General features: G+C 42.5%; 1 pseudogene; it reads right to left on the bottom strand.

Moving 5' to 3' along the window:
* Positions 1–9257: 9257 nt before the first annotated feature.
* On the bottom strand, positions 9258–18563 carry LOC123442499 (annotated as a pseudogene).
* Between the last annotated feature and the right edge of the window lie 296 nt (positions 18564–18859).

Here is an 18859-nt window from a genome sequence, read left to right as displayed (position 1 = left end):
CCTCCCAATCCTCTACAGCGCACCGATCCAGCCCCTCCTGAGCAGCCGCCGCCGTCATTCCGCATCGAGCAGTCGTCGCCATCGTTCCGCAACCAGCAACCGTCATCCCCAACGCGTGGATAAGGAGCGTGGGTGGAATTATTACATGACGCAAGGGTTATTTTGTAAACTCGAAATGTTTTTTTCCAGATCCACTTACATAGGGACAGCGGGTTGAATACCCAGAAGCAGAGGGACTTTTGTGCAAAAGTGCCGAGGACGGACGATAGAAGCCATCGGTGCTTTATTATTAGGGAGAGAAATGTAACTTTTCTTCAGTAGTAAAGTTGTTTCCGCAAAGCATTTCATGTGTTCGGTAATTGTTCCCTCCTCATCAGTAGTTCAAGCTTACGATCTCCCTTATGCCTTTCACACGAGTGGGTGCTGGGCACGGTGCCTATTCTTATAGCGGCACAAAACCAAAGCGACTGACCTCGAGCTCACGGACCTACTCCCGTGCACATCACCTCACCAAGGTCATTGGTTCTCTATCTCCTTGTGTGACACACATAAGTGATCTCATGAGCGCGTGATGTTGTATCACATGCAAAGATATGTTGGCACATTGTTACTAGAGGAACAAGGCATCAAAGGCCTCATGAGCCCTGCCTCACGAGCTGATACCTTGTGAATCACCCCTAGAAAGCGACAAAACCTCAAGGCTCACGCCCCACAAAAAGCTATGTCCATGCACTTTGCAACTCTTTTGGAGTTCCTCAGTTTTTCTTTTTTGTGATCTTGTCGAGCATCTTTGTTATCTCCTTGGCTTGAGCTGGTTGCACAGCAAAGGGGGGCATCCTAAAGCTGAGGCCTCAGGAGCCCTTACCACCCAGTCGGAGCCCTGGACTTTCTCGCCTTGTTAGACCACGTCTCAACATACAAGAGACAGTCGCAGTATGCTCGGGGGTAGGGTCTATGTGACGTAGAGAAAAAAAGGAAATGTAAAAAAGGAAAGTAAATCTCATGAGAAACAACAGAATAACCAGGGAATATGAAAATTAGTACGATTACAAAAATAAATAGTATTTACGCCCCCACGAGGCCTTACAAACTAGGATGTAGCAGGAAAAAATGGGTAAATCCACTCGCAGAGGAGGCACCATTTTCCTCGTGAGGAGCAGTTGCCTCACAGTCTCCACCTCCTCGGAGGACTTAGGAACCTGAGCTAACCGCTCATTCAAATTTTTCATGTGCTCGTGGACCTCTGTCTTGAGCTGGTCCTAGAGCTCCTCGGGCACCGGGTCCACCATGCGGGCAAGGTCGAAGGCGCAGACATATGGGACAAGGTTGGTGAAGACACGTCTCGCTGCCTGGTCCATGCGGTCGTGGGATCAATCCTTCATGGAAGCATCCTGCAGGGAGACCCCCTGCTCTAGCTCCTCCACCACCTTGGTGAACAAGGCAAGTTAGGAGCCGTCATACTCAGCGATGGGCAGGTTCGGGACACTATCAAAATAGTGACTGAGATCCCCCGCAAGCGCGCGTCGCGATCCCGGGGAACAGCTTGGCACGATGCGTCTGCATCGTTCGTGCCCGTGCAGCCTTGTCCCTGGCCTTCTTGGCGATTTCGGAGACTTCGCCGACTTGCTCCTGGAGCGACTTGAGCTCCCCCTCGACAAAATTCTGGCCCTTGAGGTCAAGGTGGAGAGCTGCCTCGACCTACTGGAGCTACTCCTTGAGCTCGTCGATATCCTTTTATAGCTCGACTCGTTTGGTCTTAAAGCGAGACTCGTGTTGCCGATGGTCCTTCAGGAGTTCCTTGTGCTGCTTAGCGATCTTGGCGTCGGTGTTAGACTTGACCATCTCCTCCTTCGACACCAGCTGTTGGTTGGCCTTGGCGAGCTCCTCCTCGAGGGCAGACTGGGTGGCAAACACGTAATGCTTGAGTGTCGTCACACGTTCTCGCTCCGCCTCCTGGTCAGACGTGGTCCTGGCGAGCTCGTGCTCCTGGATCTCCAGGTCCACCTCGTGACTGGCCAAGGCCTCTTCCTTGACCATCTCATCCTTGTGGGAGGCATGGTGCAGCTCGCGTCCCACGACTACATCCTCGTGCACCCAGAGATCATGCTCTCTAAGAGAGATTTGCTCCTCCACCCCCTTGGTTGGGCCTCTGCCTCCTTGCGTTGTAGGTTGGATGCCTCCACATCGCTGCTAGTTTTGTCTCCGAGCTCCTTAACATCATGGGTGGCCTTGTCCCTCTTCTCCTTCGTGGCCTCGTCCTGCCAGTGGCCCAGCTTGACGGACACGTGGAGCTTGAGCCACCCGACAGCCAAGTCTAGGCGCTTAGCCGTTAGGAGCGCCTCCTCCACCTAGAGGTGGGCCTCGGGTGTGTCGAGCGTGTCTTGAGCGCTCTGGAAAGCCCTGTGCATGACATGGGCGCTCCTGAGTGCCCCTTTTCTGAGGCCACCACCTGTGAAGCTTTTGTGAGGGCCTCCTCCTCCACAAACCCCTTTCCCCTAATGAGGGCCTTCTCATCCGTGGCATGCCGAGGGCTTGCACGTTCTCTTCCTCTCCAACTGCGTGCAATGGGCTGCTCTAGAATACGAAGTATGTCTAGAAGGAGGTCATTAGACTTCTTGAGCAAATAAAAACTTAGTGTTTTCCCAATTTTAGTTGTGGACAAGTTTTAGAAATCGTTGTATGTCAAGAACACCCTAGACATGCAAGTCTAAGAGTATAGTAGAGGAAAGTAAAGACATGCAGATGTAAATGGATGGTAGGGATAGGAATATCAAATGCAAAAGATTGACACGATGATTTTTGGCGTGGTTCTGATAGGTTGTGCTATCGTATGTGCACGTTGATGGAGACTTCAACCCATGGATGGTAACGTCCGTGAGAGTCCATGGAGGGCTCAACCCACGGAGGGTCCATAGAGAAGAAACATTGTATATTTCATGATGGCTTATGTCCATGAAGAACTAGACTTGCTCGGGGTAGATATTCTCGAAGTAAGCGATCTCCTCGCCCTTGCAAACTTCTTGTTTCAACTCCACAACACGAAGTAGGAGGCTCCCAAGCGACACCTAACCAATCTAGGAGGCTCCACCCTCCAAAAGGTAATAGATGCGGTAGTACGATGAACTCCTTGCTCTTGTGCTTCAAAAGATAGTCTCCTCAACACTCAATCACTCCCTCACATATTTGGCTTGGGTATTAGAGATTGATTAGATGGAAAGCAACATGGGAGACTAGAAATCAAGATTCAAATGGTAGGGTTGGAATATCTTGATCTCAACACAAGAGTAGGTGGATCTCTCTCAGATATATGCATATGGCAAGTATATGTGTGTTGTGTGTGCTTCCTCTGCGAATGAGAGGTGGCCGATAGGTATATATAGGCATCTCCAAAAATCCAACCATTACAACATTATTGCCCAACTCGGTGAAACCGAATTAAAACTCGGTGACACCATGTAGTGCAAAATGTGGCAACTTTTGAATTCTTGGTGAGACCGATATAGAAATGCCAGTGGTACCAATATGGGTGACCTAGGTCATTTTCCAACTCTCGATGAGACCGATTCAATAACTCAAAAATTCTGATTCTTGAAAATGGCTAACCAGAAAGTTGGTCACTGATTTTGGTAGCACCGAAAAGAATGTTGGTGGCCCCAAGATGCTAGGGTTTTGTCATAGGTTCTCTCTTCGATGAAAACCGGTATGGCCGTGTGGATAAAGTTGGTGGCACCAATTTTGATGTATAGGCTTTGAACAAAGAATTTTATGAGTATTTTTGGTGGCTATCTCTAAGTAATTGGGCAACTAGATCGTCATAGCCACGTCATCCCCTTCTAATAGTATTGGCTTTCCTATGTACTCAAATGTGATTTCTCACAAAATATAAAATGTAGAGTGTTCAAGCCTGCTGTCAATAGATGTTCCTTGCATACAGGGGTTCTCCTCACAATCATTATCTTATGTATCTTTGAACTTTTCTGAACTATACTTAGATAAAATCATTAGTTCAATGATACATATGTTATTATTAATTGCCAAAACCACCTTAGGGAGAAGTTCTGCTTTCAATCTCCCATTTTCGTAATTGATGACAATATATAGATCAAAGCTTTCACAAAAGATATAATCAATGATTAGCATCATTTCTTTCAGAAGTACGTGAAAATCAAAAGCCCCCCCCTAAATTTGTGCATTATTTTAAATTTGTGTTTGAATGCAAATAAGTGTATAGGTCAACAGGGCTTCGAGAAAGAATGTGTTGTTTTTATTGCTCTCTTTGGTTTTCAAAACGTTTGGTTCATTTGGTCTTTTGGATGTCTTAAACTTTGTGTTTGATCATACTCTTTGATAGTTGATGCTACTATGTCATACCTTTGATTTATCTACATGATGATCATCCACTCATTTTTTGTTGTTATGTGCATTACTATTCATTCATATCATTTATGCGCACCACAAGGACGTATGTGACATGGAAGAGTAAGCCATGATCCTAATCAAAGGTATGACATAGTAGCATCAACTATCAAAGAGTATGATCAAACACAAAGCTTAAGACATCCAAAACACCAAATGATCGAGATGATTGGAAAACCAAAGAGAGCAATAAAAGCAACACACTCTCTCTCGAAGCCCTATTGATCTCTAAACTTCACCCCCTTTGGCAATAAGTTACCAAAGAGTTCAAAGGTCTAGAACCAAGCGTCACTTTGGTTTCGATCTCCTCTGGTAGTTGTTGAAGGAGTCAATAGGAGAGCGTCAGTGAATGCTTCAAAAGATGTCCTCTGATGTGGTGGTGTAAACACTAGAGGTGGAGGATCTGGTGGAGCTGATGCTTGGGCTGATGAAGACGGTCTAGCTTCCGGGACTGACATAGTTGCACATCCAGTCTGGGTCCCAAATTAAGTGGTAGTCAGAAGAGACGTATCATCATCATCATCACTTCTGGAGCGAGGTGTGTGCACTGCATAAACTTCATGCTTTAGCTAATTAAATGTTGTAGTCAACCCTGTCACTGGAATTTTGTCTCCACGGTTCTCTCGAGACTCTTCTAGTTCAGCAAGTTGTCAGCAATGTTCTTCTCCATCCCTTGGATGGTACTAATAACAAAGTCATCTGGTCCTCTTTGATCATCAACTATGGAGCTGTAGGTGCTCTGGCTGCCTCTTCCTATGCTTCTCCCTCATTCTCTTCCTCGACCTGGTAGCTGCCTTGGGAATATCAAGAGAGGTGGGACTGCTTGGATCAGAATCTGTCTTCTCATGACTAGTGCTTGAGTCCACTTCCATGCTCTATTCTCTATAAGCATTCTCGCTATCATTAGATCCTGACATGTTGATAAGCTGGCAAAGAAACGTGATAACCATGTGAATAGTTATAGAAGAGTAGGAATGGATGAGCATCACAAAACACAGATTCTTTTGCAAGTTTGAACTCATAGTTTTAAATTTAACTTTCTATTAAGTAGGTTTCAGTCTCATCGTGTCGGTGTACTAAGAAATGGTAGCTTTAATACTCCTCATTTAGGCACGGGAAACCGCGCCCCCAAGCCGACAACTCGTTGTCAGGCACACACTAAGCCCGGAAGCAAGCCCAGACCAAGACCAAAGCAGGGCGGCAAGATTCTCAGCTGTGTGTAAAGCCGCTCGCAACCGTTGCCCAAGATGATTCCATCCCACCAAGTCATCGCTCCACCTAACCAGGCGGCTGATTGTCTACATCAGCCGATGTGTCAAGCGGGCATGTCGGCATGCGGGGCTAGCAGGGGCACATAACCAAAGTGGTGGGCGTGTTGCAGCCTTAATGACACCTCTTGTCGTTTCTATATCTAGCATATCTCATAGTAGAGGACCTAAGCTAGGGTTATTGGAGCGATGGTAACATGGACACAGGATTCTACCCAGGTCATGCTCTCGTAAGAAGGTAATACCCTACGTCCTACTTTTGATTGTACTGATATGGGTATAGCACATAGTACATGTATCAACTCTGAGATTGTAGTAATGAATATGAGATTCGAGATAGACTAGCATGGCCCAGGTTTGTATATTGTACCATAGGCCTAGGTTTTAGAGGAGTCCTTGTCTTGTGTGCCAAGTCTTGTAGAATCTCCCTTTTATGCATCATGGGCTATCCGAACTAGCCCATTAGTGAACTGCCATGGGGTTCCTCAGCCCGCCCTGCTGGTCAGGAGACGACGTGGTGAGTACCCCCTAGTCCAGGACACCATTAGTAACACCTGAACCGGTCTTCAAGTTGGGGACACTCCTCGATTCTTCTGAACTGTTCTTCATCTTCGACCGTTGGTCTTGAAAACTGGTTCAACAAATCTTCACATATTCGATCTTGAGGATCGCCGATGTGTATGCGAAGAGTTCACACGTCGGGCTTCCAAGGTGTGCCCTTAAGTTTTCAGCCTTCATCAATGCCTTGTAACTTTTTACGTCACACCTGGGTTTGAAGTGTTTCCCCTGCGGCGGTGTCCTCTTGCGTCCGAGCTCCAATGCCGAACTACATTCGAGGTGTCTTTTTACACCCGAGCTCCAACGCTGGTCGGCATCCGAGGTGTCATACATTACTTGGACCTTTGACAATTTGAAGGACTTCATCCCAGCTTAAATACTAGAGTAACCTTTTATGAAGACAATCATTCGCATCCGAGTTTTACGCCGGACCACTTCAGAGATGGTGCACCACCTCGACAGTGGGCTGATTTTTTGTGGAATTTTTTTTCGATTGCCCCGATTTATTTTCTACCGAGATATATAGCGAGTAGCCCTCAAGGGGTGTGTCGGTCTGAAATCCGAGATGTACCTGAAGGAAAAAGATAAAACCACCGATCCCAGAAGCCCCCAAGACTTGTTCGGCGGCATACGTTAGGGATGGTAATGCAGTATGTAGTAGTTCCCGAGAATTGAGTTGCGTGCGACCGACCAACCTGAGAATGGAATCTCCTCAGAAACCATATTGCACTTTGAATTTGCTGCATTGAATAGACAATGGAGTAGCCCCTAGCCTTAATTATCGAACGGGTGGTCGAATTAAGATTTATATTTGTAGAACTTTGTTACATTTGACACAATTTATGTGCAACGATTCTGTGACACCCTGTTTTCACTGCACTTCTTCTGTAATGCAAACATCTGAGTTTATTAAAACATTTCCAAACTCAATGATGTGAATGCCATGGTTGTCATTGTACGCTTGTATGCTTGATTGTTTGACAAAAAAACCATGTTTTCATAACTTAATTATGCTCAAAAACCTTTTTCTTATTTCTGGTTAATTCAAAACCCTCCTTTGGGTTGCACTACTAATCTTTGATGGCAAGAAGTCCTCTTATCCAAAGTTGGTGATTTGGTTCTAAAACCATTATAGCTCACCCAAACCATAAAATAATTATTTTATGAATTATTTTCCTATTTTATTTGCTTGTCCATTTCTCAGGCCAGAAATGATATTCCTATACGGAAAAAAAACTTTTCTGCCTTAGAAACATCTAAGAAAATTTGGAGATATTCAGAAGGACAGATATTTTTCATACATAAGGTTTTCAACACCTATTTATATTATAAATATTTGAGTAAAACCGTGAAAACGAATTCTGTCTGTTTTGACCTTTTGAAATATTTCGAAAGGAAATATTCTCCATAAATTCCTAGAAATTCTAGTAGATTCCCTAAGCCATATTTCGTGCCCATATAAACTGTCACCTTGATCCAAGGTGGTTAAGGTCACCAAATATTTCCAAAACCCCTTGTGTCCAGTATGATGTTAGAGCAACTCTACATAGCAAAGTTTATCCAATGGAGCTGAAACTTTGCAGGAGTGCCTATACCTCAAATGAGGACTCCATGCAAAAAATGGTATTTGTGGGACTTGATTTGCCCACACTCCCTTTGGAAGGAACAGATCTGGTCATTTTGGGATATTTTCAAGTTTACAAAGCTAAACTTGTCCAATGGAGCTCAAACTTGGTGTAGCCCCATGTTTTAGCACCACACCTAGTCCTGTTAAGCTGCATAGCCAGTGGTGGGGTACAACCACCCCAAACCACTGTCGAGCACCTTCTGACAATTAGGTAAAACCCATCCTATCCCCAGCTAAACCCAATCCCTTTCTCTCAAACTCTTAGATTAGGTGGCTGACATCAGTGCCCAACTCCAGTCAAGTGGCCCCTCTCTAGTTCAAAGTAGAAAATCCAAAATCTTTAATTTGAGCTTCAGCCCAAGACTGACAGCACCTATTTCCCTCTCTTCTTTTGACCAACAGAGGCTCCCCCGGGACTCCAACGGCTAGGCATCTCCAAGCTAGTGCCCCGGACATGCTAGACACGTCTATGGAACCTCAGAGCGCGCCAGCATGCCGTGGCATGCCAAAGCTGCGCTATGGGCACGCTACAGAGAGCAACCGAGGTGGGGGTGATGACGGACAAGTATAGGGGATCTATCATAGTCCTTTCGATAAGTAACAGTGTCGAACCCAACGAGGAGCAGAAGGAAATGACAAGTGGTTTTCAGCAAGGTATTCTCTGCAAGCACCGAAATTATCGGTAACAGATAGTTGCGGCATAAGATAATTCGTAACGGGTAATAAGTAACAATAGGAAAAAAGGTGCCGCAAGATGGCCCAATCCCTTTTGTAGCAAGGGACAAGCCTGGACGAACTCTTATATAAGATAAAGTGCTCCCGAGGACACATGGGAATTTCTGTCAAGCTGGTTTTCATCATGTTCATATGACTCACGTTCGCTACTTTGATAGTTTGATATGTGGGTGGACCGGTGCTTGGGTGCTGTCCTTAATTGGACAACCATCCCACTTATGATTAACCCCTCTCAAAAGCATCCGCAACTACGAAAGAAGAATTAAGACAAAGTCTAACCATAGCATTAAACTGGTGGATCCAAATCAGCCCCTTGCGAAGCAACGCCTAAACTAGGGTTTAAGCTTCTGTCACTCTAGCAACCCATCATCTACTTATTACTTCGCAATGCCTTCCTATAGGCCGAAATAATGGTGAAGTTTCATGTAGTTGACGTTCACATAACACCACTAGAGGAAAGACAACATACAATGCATCCAAATATCGAACGAATACCAAATTCACATGACTACTTATAGCAAGACTTATCCCATGTCCTGAGGAACAAACGTAACTACTCACTAAGCATAGTTATGTTCATTACCATATAGGTATTGAATAGAATTAAGGATCTGAACATATGATCTTACACCAAGTAATCCAACTAGTATCAACTACAAGGAGTAATTGACACTACTGGCAACCTTACAAGTAACAATCGGAGTCGCCAGACGGAGATTGGGTACAAGAGATGAACTAGGGTTTGGAGATGACATGGTGGTGATGAAGATGTTGATAAAGATGAGTCCCCTCCGATGAGAGGAGTGTTGGTGATGACGATGGCAACGATTTCCCCCTCCGGGAGGTAAGTTTCCCTGGTAGGACGACCCTGTCGGAGCTCTAGATTGGTTCTTCTCAAGTTTCGCCTCGTGGCGGCGGCGTTTCTTCCCAAAAGCTCTCCCTTGATTATTTCTAGGACAAAACCCTCTATATAGAAGAATATGGGAGCCGGAGGGGTAACAAGGGGCCCACGAGCGCCCTAGGCGCGCCTAGGGGGGTGGGGCTCGCCTGGCAGGCTCGTGACCTCCTGGTGGCTCCCCTTTAGTATTTCTTCCGCCCAGTATTTTTTTTATATTCCAAAATAATTCCTCGCTGATTTCCACGGCTTTTGGAGTTGTGCAGAATAGGTATCTCAAACTTGCTCCTTTTCCAGCCCAGAATTCCAGCTGCCGGCATTCTCCCTCTTCATGTAAACCTTATAAAATAAGAGAGAAAAGGCATAAGTATTGTACCATAATGTGTAATAAAAGCCCATAATGTGATAAATATCAATATAAAAGCATGATGCAAAATGGACGTATCAACTCCCCCAAGCTTAGACCTCGCTTGTCCTCAAGCGGAAGCCGAGATCAATAAATATGCCCACATGTTTAGAGATAGAGGTGTCGATAAAATAAAATACACACATGCAGGCATCATGATCATACTTAGAACATCAATATCGTCATATAATCTCTTATGCTAAAGTGACAATTCCTTCACAATGTAAAGTATGGATCAAGAACCTTATTAAGACTTAACAACTAATAGTCTTTAGTCATTGAAGCAATTACAATTTATCATAACATCGGAAAGAGTCAAATAAGAGCTTGTAGAGAAAATCCACATACTCAATCTTCTTTTAGTGTTCTACAATTGCTAAAACTCGCGCGGTACTCATGAGATCAAAGTTTTAGTTGGACACAGAGAAAGATAGGGGCTTATAGTTTTGCCTCCCAACTATTTACCTCAAGGGTAATGTCAACAATAATAATTCATGATTACTTACTTCCAAGTTGATATATGAATATAGATCTTTCCCTAGCACATGACGCTTGCCAAGATAATGGCGAAATAAGGAATTGGTGTCGATCACCATGACTCTTTTAAAGATATAAACTAAAGGCACAAGATAGGCCCTTCGTAGAGGGAAGCAGAGGTTGTCATGCTTTTTGGGGTTTGGATGTGTGATCTCTTAGTGTGAAGGAATGTCACTTTATATTGCCTCCTCTGATAAAGAACTTTATAATGCAGTCTGTCGCTTTTATGTCTTCCTCATCACAGGTTCGTACAAAGTTTATTTTCCACACACTAATAGATCATACATATTTGGGGAGCAATATTTATTGCTTGCACCGATGACAACTTACTTGATGGATCTTATTCAATCCATAGGTAGGTATGGTGGACTCTCATGGCAAAAATGGGTTGAGGGTTTATGGATGCACAAGTAGCATCTCTACTTAGTCAGGAAGTTTTGGCTGATATGAGGTGGAAGCAAGCGTCACATGCTAAGGGATCTCTAGTCATATAACAATGTTCGGAACCAAGCAAACATAATTCATTATGTTGTCTTCCTTGTCCAACATCTACTTCTTAGCTTGTAATAGTTTAATGAGTGTTCACAATCATAGACGATGTCAAAGATGATATATTTATATGTGAACCTCTATTTCTTTATTACTTCCTATTAATTGCAAAAATGACCAACGTCTATGTTTGTCAACCCACAACAAGTTTCAACCAACATTCTTTTTATATGTGAAGCCACCACTTCACATAGGATCATCACATGATCTTTCATTCTTTTGTTCTATTATTATTCTTTTCTTTAGATCATGGCATGAAGCAAGGCCCTTAACTGAAACCCTCTTTGTTATATAACTCACGAACTCGATTATATTGGGGGTAACACAAAGCAAAACTCAAGCCTAGATCATACTAAGAACTTTATTCTACTAGATAAAGATATTACCAAAAAGGATCGAACTAAGATAAAGGTAAAGGCAAAATATGTGATGGTGATACGATACCGGGGCAACTCCCCCAATCTTGGCACAAGCCAAGGGGAGTGCCCATACCCATGTGTTTAATTGTGCTCCTTCAGAGGTGATGGTGGTGGAGTTGTTGGAGTCTGGGGTTGCTTCTTCGTCTTATAAGGCATAGCTTCTCCATCATGGAAAGATGATCGAGTCTCCGGAATTCTCAAATCTGCAGCCAACCACATTGCTTTAAATATATACTCATACTCATAGTTTTGGTCCTGCAGGTCGTAGATCTGGGCTTGTTGATGATCGATTTTGTCATAGAGCTTGAAGAAGTGCTCCCTGATGTCCTTGGCATCGATCTTGTGCTTTTTGGTGAACTCCGTGATCATCATGTGGTTGGTGTTGAGTCCGCGTTCCACCATCCCTTGGCACTTGAAGACTTGCTGCTCCATTGCTTCGAGCCTTGCCCCTACGCTTCCGGTCCTCTTGGGCCCCTCAACATCACGGATGTGCAGCACCCCGTCATGCATCTCGATAGATTGAGGGTGTTGCAGCACCTCCTTCAGAACTTTTGGGATGCCATAGCGATCTGGATCTGTTTGCACAGCAGCACGAAATGAAAACAGAGGATATTTGTGTGATACGAGGGTCAAACCATTCGGGAGATTATATAATGAATTTTTACCGACCATTATCTAGGAACTCTCGGAAGGTAATTTTCCGAGAGTTGTAGACGGCGTCCGGGAGACACACGAGGTGCTCACGAGCCCCCAGGCGCGCCCAGGGGGGTGGGGTGCGCCTCACAGGCTTGTCACCTCCTCGTGCGCTTTACAGACTACTCTAAATTCTTCTATTTTTCTAAATATTCCAAAACGGAGAAAAATTGCTATTGGAAAAGTTTTGGAGTCAGTTTACTTAATGTATCACATACCTCTTCGTTTTTGGAGTCTAAAAAAAGCCGGTAAATATCCCTTATGTACTCCTCCAGAGTTATGGTATTAATAATATTGCTTTCAACATTTATGGGAGTATCTGAGATATAATGCTTGATTCTTTTCCCATTTACAACTCTCAGAAAATTACCTTCCGCGTTGTTGATTTTTATGGCACCGGAACGATATACTTCCTCAACAATGTAAGGTCCTTCCCATTTAGAGAGAAGTTTGCCTGCAAAAAATCTTAAACGACAATTTTATAGAAAGACATAATTACCTACATTGAACTCACATTTTGTATCCTTTTATCATGCCACCTCTTAACTTTTTCTTTAAACAACTTGGCATTTTCATATGCATGAGTTCTCCATTCATGAAGTGAGCTAATATCAAATAACCTCTTCTCACCAGCAAGTTTGAAATCACAGTTGAGCTCTTTGATTGCCCAATAAGCCTTATGCTCTAGCTCAAGAGGTACATGACATGCTTTACCCTAAACCATTATATACGGAGACATGCCCATGGGATTCGTATAAGCAGTTCTATAAGCCCACAGTGCATCATCAAGTTTCTTAGACCAATTCTTTCTAAACCTATTAACAATATTTTGCAAAATTAATTTAATTACTCTATTACTTAACTCTACTTGACCACTAGACTGAGGATGATAAGGAGATGCAATTCTATGGTTGACATCATACTTAGCAAGCATTTTACGAAAAGCACCATGAATAAAATGTGAACCACCATCAGTCATTAAATATCTAGGGACTCCAAATCTAGGAAAAATGACTTCTTTAACCATCTTAATAGAGGTGTTATGATCAACACTACTAGTTGGAATAGCCTCTAGCCACTTAGTAACGTAATCAATAGCAACTAGAATATGAGTATACCCGTTGGACTTTGGAAAAGGTCCCATATAATCAAAACCCCAAACATCAAATGGTTCAATAACAAGTGAATAATTCATAGGCATTTCCTGACGTTTACTGATATTACCTATTCTTTGACATTCATCACAAGACAAGACAAACTTACGAGCATCCTTGAAGAGAGTATGCCAATAAAAACCGGATTGCAATACCTTGTGTGCAGTTCTATCTCCCGCATGATGTCCTCCGTTAGCTTAGGAGTGACACTTCTGTAGGATCTGTCCATGTTCATACTCAGGTACACAACGTCTAATAGCACCATCTACTCCTTCTTTATAAAGGTGAGGATCATCCCAAAAGTAATGTCTCAAATCATAAAAGAACTTTTCCTTTTGTTGGTATGTGAAACTAGGTGGTATATATTTAGCAACAATATAATTAGCATAATCAGCATACCATGTTGTACTACGTGAAGCATTGATGACATTCAATTGTTCATTAGGAAAGCTATCGTCAATAGGTTGTGGGTCATCAAGAACATTCTCTAACCTAGACAAGTTATCTGCTACGGGGTTCTCAGCACCCTTCCTATCAACAATATGCAAATCAAATTCTTGTAGCAAGAGAACCCATCTAATAAGTCTAGGTTTAGCATCTTTATTTTCCATGAGATATTTAATAGCAGCATGATCAGTGTGAATATTAACTTTGGAATCAACAATATAAGATCTGAACTTATCACATGCAAACACAACTGCTAAAAATTCTTTTTCAGTAGTAACATAGTTTCTTTGGGCACTGTCTAGAGTTTTACTAGCATAATGAATAACACTTAATTTCTTATCAACTCTTTGTCCTAGAACAACATCAACAGCATAATCACTAGCATCACACATAATTTCAAAAGGTAGGTTCCAATCAGGTGGTTGAACAATAGCTGCAGTTATCAAGGCCTTCTGAAGTATTTCAAATGCTTCTTCACAATCATCATAAAAAACAAATGGAATATCTTTTTGCAGGAGATTGGTGAGAGGCCTAGAAATCTTAGAGAAGTCTTTAATAAACCTTCTATAGAAACCAGTATGATAAAGGAAACTTCTTATACCTTTAATGTCTGTAGGGCATGGCATTTTCTCGATCGCATCAACTTTAGCCTTATCGACTTCAATACCTCTTTCAGAAATTTGATGTCCCAAGACAATGCCTTCATTAACCATAAAGTGGCACTTCTCCCAATTCAAGACAAGGTTAGTATCTTTACATCTCTGCAAAACTCACTCAAGGTTCCTCAAGCAATCATCAAAAGAAGATCCATAAACGGAGAAATAATCCATGAAAACCTCAACAATCTTTTCACAAAAGTCAGAGAATATAGCCATCATACATCTTTGAAAGGTAGCAGGTGCATTACATAAACCAAAAGGCATACATCTATAAGAAAAGGTACCGAAAGGGCAAGTAAAAGTGGTTTTTTCCAAATCAGATTGTGCAACAGGTATTTGGGAGAAACCAGAATAACCATCTAGAAAGCAAAAGTGTGTATGTTTAGACAATCTTTCTAGCATTTCATCAATAAAAGGTAAAGGGTAATGATCTTTCTTAGTACCTTTATTTAATTTCCTAAAATAAATTGCCATCCTATAGCGAGTAACAATTCTTTGTGGGATCATTTCATCTTTATTATTAGGGACAACGGTAATACATCCCTTCTTAGGGACACAATGCACCGGACTTACCCAATCACTATGAGCAACAAGATAAGTAATACCTGCTTCCAGGAGCTTTCGTATTTATTTTCTTACCACCTCTTTCATCTTAGGATTTAATCTTCATTGGTGATCGGCAACTGGTTTGGAATCAGGATCAGTTTTAATTTTATGCTGGCATAGAGTGGGACTAATGCCCTTAAGATCATCAAGAGTATATCCAATAGCAGCACGGTGCTTCCTCAGAGTTTTCAATAATTTCTTTTCTTCATGTTCTGAAAGGTTAGCACTAGTAATAACAGGATATATCTCTTTTTCATCAAGATAAGCATACTTAAGAGTATCAGGTAATTGTTTGAGCTCAAACACACGATCACCCTTTGGTGGAGGTGGATCTCGAAGTAATTCAACACGCAAATTATTCTTAAGGATAGGATGTTCTTCAAAGATAACTCTATCTATCTCATTCCTTTCATCCATATGCATATCATTTTCATGTTCAAGCAAGTATTGCTCTAAAGGATCAATAGGAGGCACAACAATAGAATCAAGAGCAATAATTTCATCCTTACTGGACAATTCTTTTTCATGAGGTTGTCTACCAAACTTAGCAAAATTAAATCCATGTGACACACCTCCAAAGCCAACAGTACCAGTTTGTTTCTCACAATCAATTTGAGCATTAACAATATTGAGGAAAGGTCTACCAAATATGATGGGACAAAAGCTATCTTGTGTGGTAGCAAGAACGAGAAAATCAATAGGATACTTAGTTTTACCACACAAGACTTCAGCATTTCTAACAATTCCCGCCGGGAAGATAGTATCTCTATTAGCAAGTTTAATAGTAACATCAATAAGTTCCATCTCGCCAGGTGCAATCTCATCTTTAATTTCATTATATAAAGATTGAGGTATTGCACTAACACTAGCACCCATGTCACATAAACCATGATAACAATGATCTCCTATCTCAAACAACAGGCATGCCAACAACAGGTTTATGTTTGTCTCTAGCATGAGGTTTAGCAATTCTAGCAGCAGCTTCACGGAATTGAATAACATGCCCATCAACATTATCGGCCAAGATATCTTTAATAATAGCAAATCTAGGTTCAACTTTAATTTGCTCAGGGGGTGTGGCTGTTCTAATGTAGCCTTTACGTATCATAGTTGAAGCTTTAGCATGATCCTTTATTCTAACAGGGAAAGGTGGTTTCTCAATGTAAGCACTAGGAACAATAGAATCATTATAAGAAATAACTTTCTCTTCAACTGGATTGGGTTTTACTACATTAACTTCTATGGGAGGATGATATTTAAACCACTTCTCCTTAGGGAGATTAATATGATTAGCAAATGATTCACATAAAGAAGCTACTATCTCAGAGTCAAGTCCATGTTTAGCGCTAAACTCACGAAAAGTATTTGTTTCAACGAACGATTTAACGCAATCGAACTTAAGATGCATATCTGACTCCTTAACTTCATCAAACTCCCAATCTTCAGAGTTGTGTTTAATTCTTTCCAATAAATCCCATTTGAAATAAATATCTCTCTTCATCAAAGAACCGGTACAAGAAGTGTCAAGCATGGTGCGATTGTCATGAGAAAGCCGAGCATAAAAGTTCATAATAATAATTTCTCTAGGAAGCTCATGGTTGGGGCATGAATATAACATTGAATTAAGCCTCCCCCAAGCTTGAGCGATACTTTCTCTATCACGAGGCCAAAAATTATAGATATAATTCCGATCACGATGTACCAAATGCATACGATAAAACTTTTGATGAAATTCCAATTTCAATCGGTTGTAGTTCCATGATCCAGTATAATCACATAGCGTATACCATGTCTAAGATTTATCCCTTAAAGATAAGGGAAAGACCTTCTTCTTGACCTCATCCTCGAGCAAACCTGCAAGCTTGAATAAACCACAAACTTCATCTACATAGATTAGATGCAAGTCGGGATGTGATGTTCCATCTCCTGTAAAAGGATTAGCCAACAGTTTCTCTAGCATACCCGTGGGAATTTCATAATGAATATTTTCAGTAGGTGCAGTAGGTTGAGGAGCAACTATTGTGCTTCCGGTCGAGGTGAAGATACCCTGAACAAGCCCCTCAAAGTATTAGTTTCCATAGTGACAAGTGACAATGAATTTCAGCAAACTATATAAATGTTTCCTTACCAAATTCCACTCACCAAAGGCGCTACATTCCCCGGCAACGGCGCCAGAAAAGAGTCTTGATGACCCACAAGTATAGGGGATCTATCGTAGTCGTTTCGATAAGTAAGAGTGTCGAACCCAACGAGGAGCAGAAGGAAATGACAAGTGGTTTTCAGCAAGGTATTCTCTGCAAGCACTGAAAATATCGGTAAAAGATAGTTGTGGGATAAGATAATTCGTAACGGGTAACAAGTAACAATAGTAACAAAGGTGCAGCAAGATGTCCTAATCCCTTTTGTAGCAAGGGACAAGCCTGAACGAACTCTTATATAAGGTAAAGCGCTCCCGAGGACACATGGGAATTTCTGTCAAGCTAGTTTTCATCATGTTCATATGATTCGCGTTCGCTACTTTGATAGTTTGATATGTGGGTGGAATGTTGCTTGGGTGCTGCCCTTACTTGGACAAACATCCAACTTATGATTAACCCCTCTCGCAAGCATCCGCAACTACGAAATAAGAATTAAGACAAAGTCTAACCATAGCATTAAACTGGTGGATCCAAATCAGCCCCTTGTGAAGCAACGCATAAACTATGGTTTAAGCTTCTGTCACTCTAGCAACCCATCATCTACTTATTACTTCCCAATGCCTTCCTCTAGGCCCAAATAATGGTGAAGTGTCATGTAGTCAATGTTCACATAACACAACTAGAGGAAAGACAACATACAATGCATCAAAATATCGAACAAATACCAAATTCACATGACTACTTATAGCAAGACTTATCCCGTGTCCTCAGGAACAAACGTAACTACTCACAAAGCATAATTATGTTCGTGATCAGAGAGATATTGAATAACATTAAGGATATGAACATATTATCTTCTACCAAGTAATCCTACTAGCATCAACTACAAGGAGTAATTAACACTACTCGCAACCTTACAAGTACCAATCGGAGTCGCGAGACGGAGATTGGGTACAAGATATGAACTAGGGTTTGGAGATGAGATGGTGCTGATGAAGATGTTGATGGAGATGAGTCCCTCCGATGAGAGGAGTGTTGGTGATGACGATGGCGACGATTTCCCCCTCCAGGAGGGAAGTTTCCCCGGCAGGACGGCCATGCCGGAGCTCTAGATTGGTTCTTCTCAAGCTCCGCCTCGTGGCGGCGGCGTTTCTTCACGAAAGCTCTCCCTTGATTTTTTTCTGGGACGAAACCTTCTATATAGCAGAAGATGGGAGCCGGAGGGGTAATAGGGGGCCCACGAAACCCCACGCGCACCCAAGGGGCTGGGCGCACCTGGCAGGCTCGTGACCTCCTGGTGGCTCCCATCTAGTATTTCTTCCAGCCAGTATTTTTTATATATTCCAAAATAATTCCTCGCTGATTTTCACGGCTTTTGGAGTTTTGCAGAATAGGTATCTCAAAGTTGATACTTTTCCAGCCCAGAATTCCAGCTGCCGGCATTCTCCCTCTTCATGTAAACCTTATAATATAAGATAGAAAAGGCATAAGTATTGTACCATAATGTGTAAAAAGAGCCCATAATGCGATAAATATCAATATAAAAGCATGATGCAAAATGGACGTATCAGGGGGCGACTCCCTCGGCGACTTCCAGCCTCCCCACAGTGTCTCGTCTCCCTCGATAGCCTCTCTACATCAGGCAACCCCCAGGGCCCCTCCTTTCCCGCGCTAAGAGTTGGTGCGATGCGTGCCCGCGCACACCATAAGAGCCAGAGGAATGCGGCAATGAGTGTGCGCCACTCCTCTCTC

This window comes from Hordeum vulgare, chromosome 3H (genome assembly GCF_904849725.1).
Source record: "Hordeum vulgare subsp. vulgare chromosome 3H, MorexV3_pseudomolecules_assembly, whole genome shotgun sequence".
In the NCBI taxonomy this organism is placed as follows: Eukaryota; Viridiplantae; Streptophyta; class Magnoliopsida; order Poales; family Poaceae; genus Hordeum; species Hordeum vulgare.
Note: the sequence above shows the minus strand (reverse complement) of the source record. Positions and strands in the feature narration are given on the sequence as shown.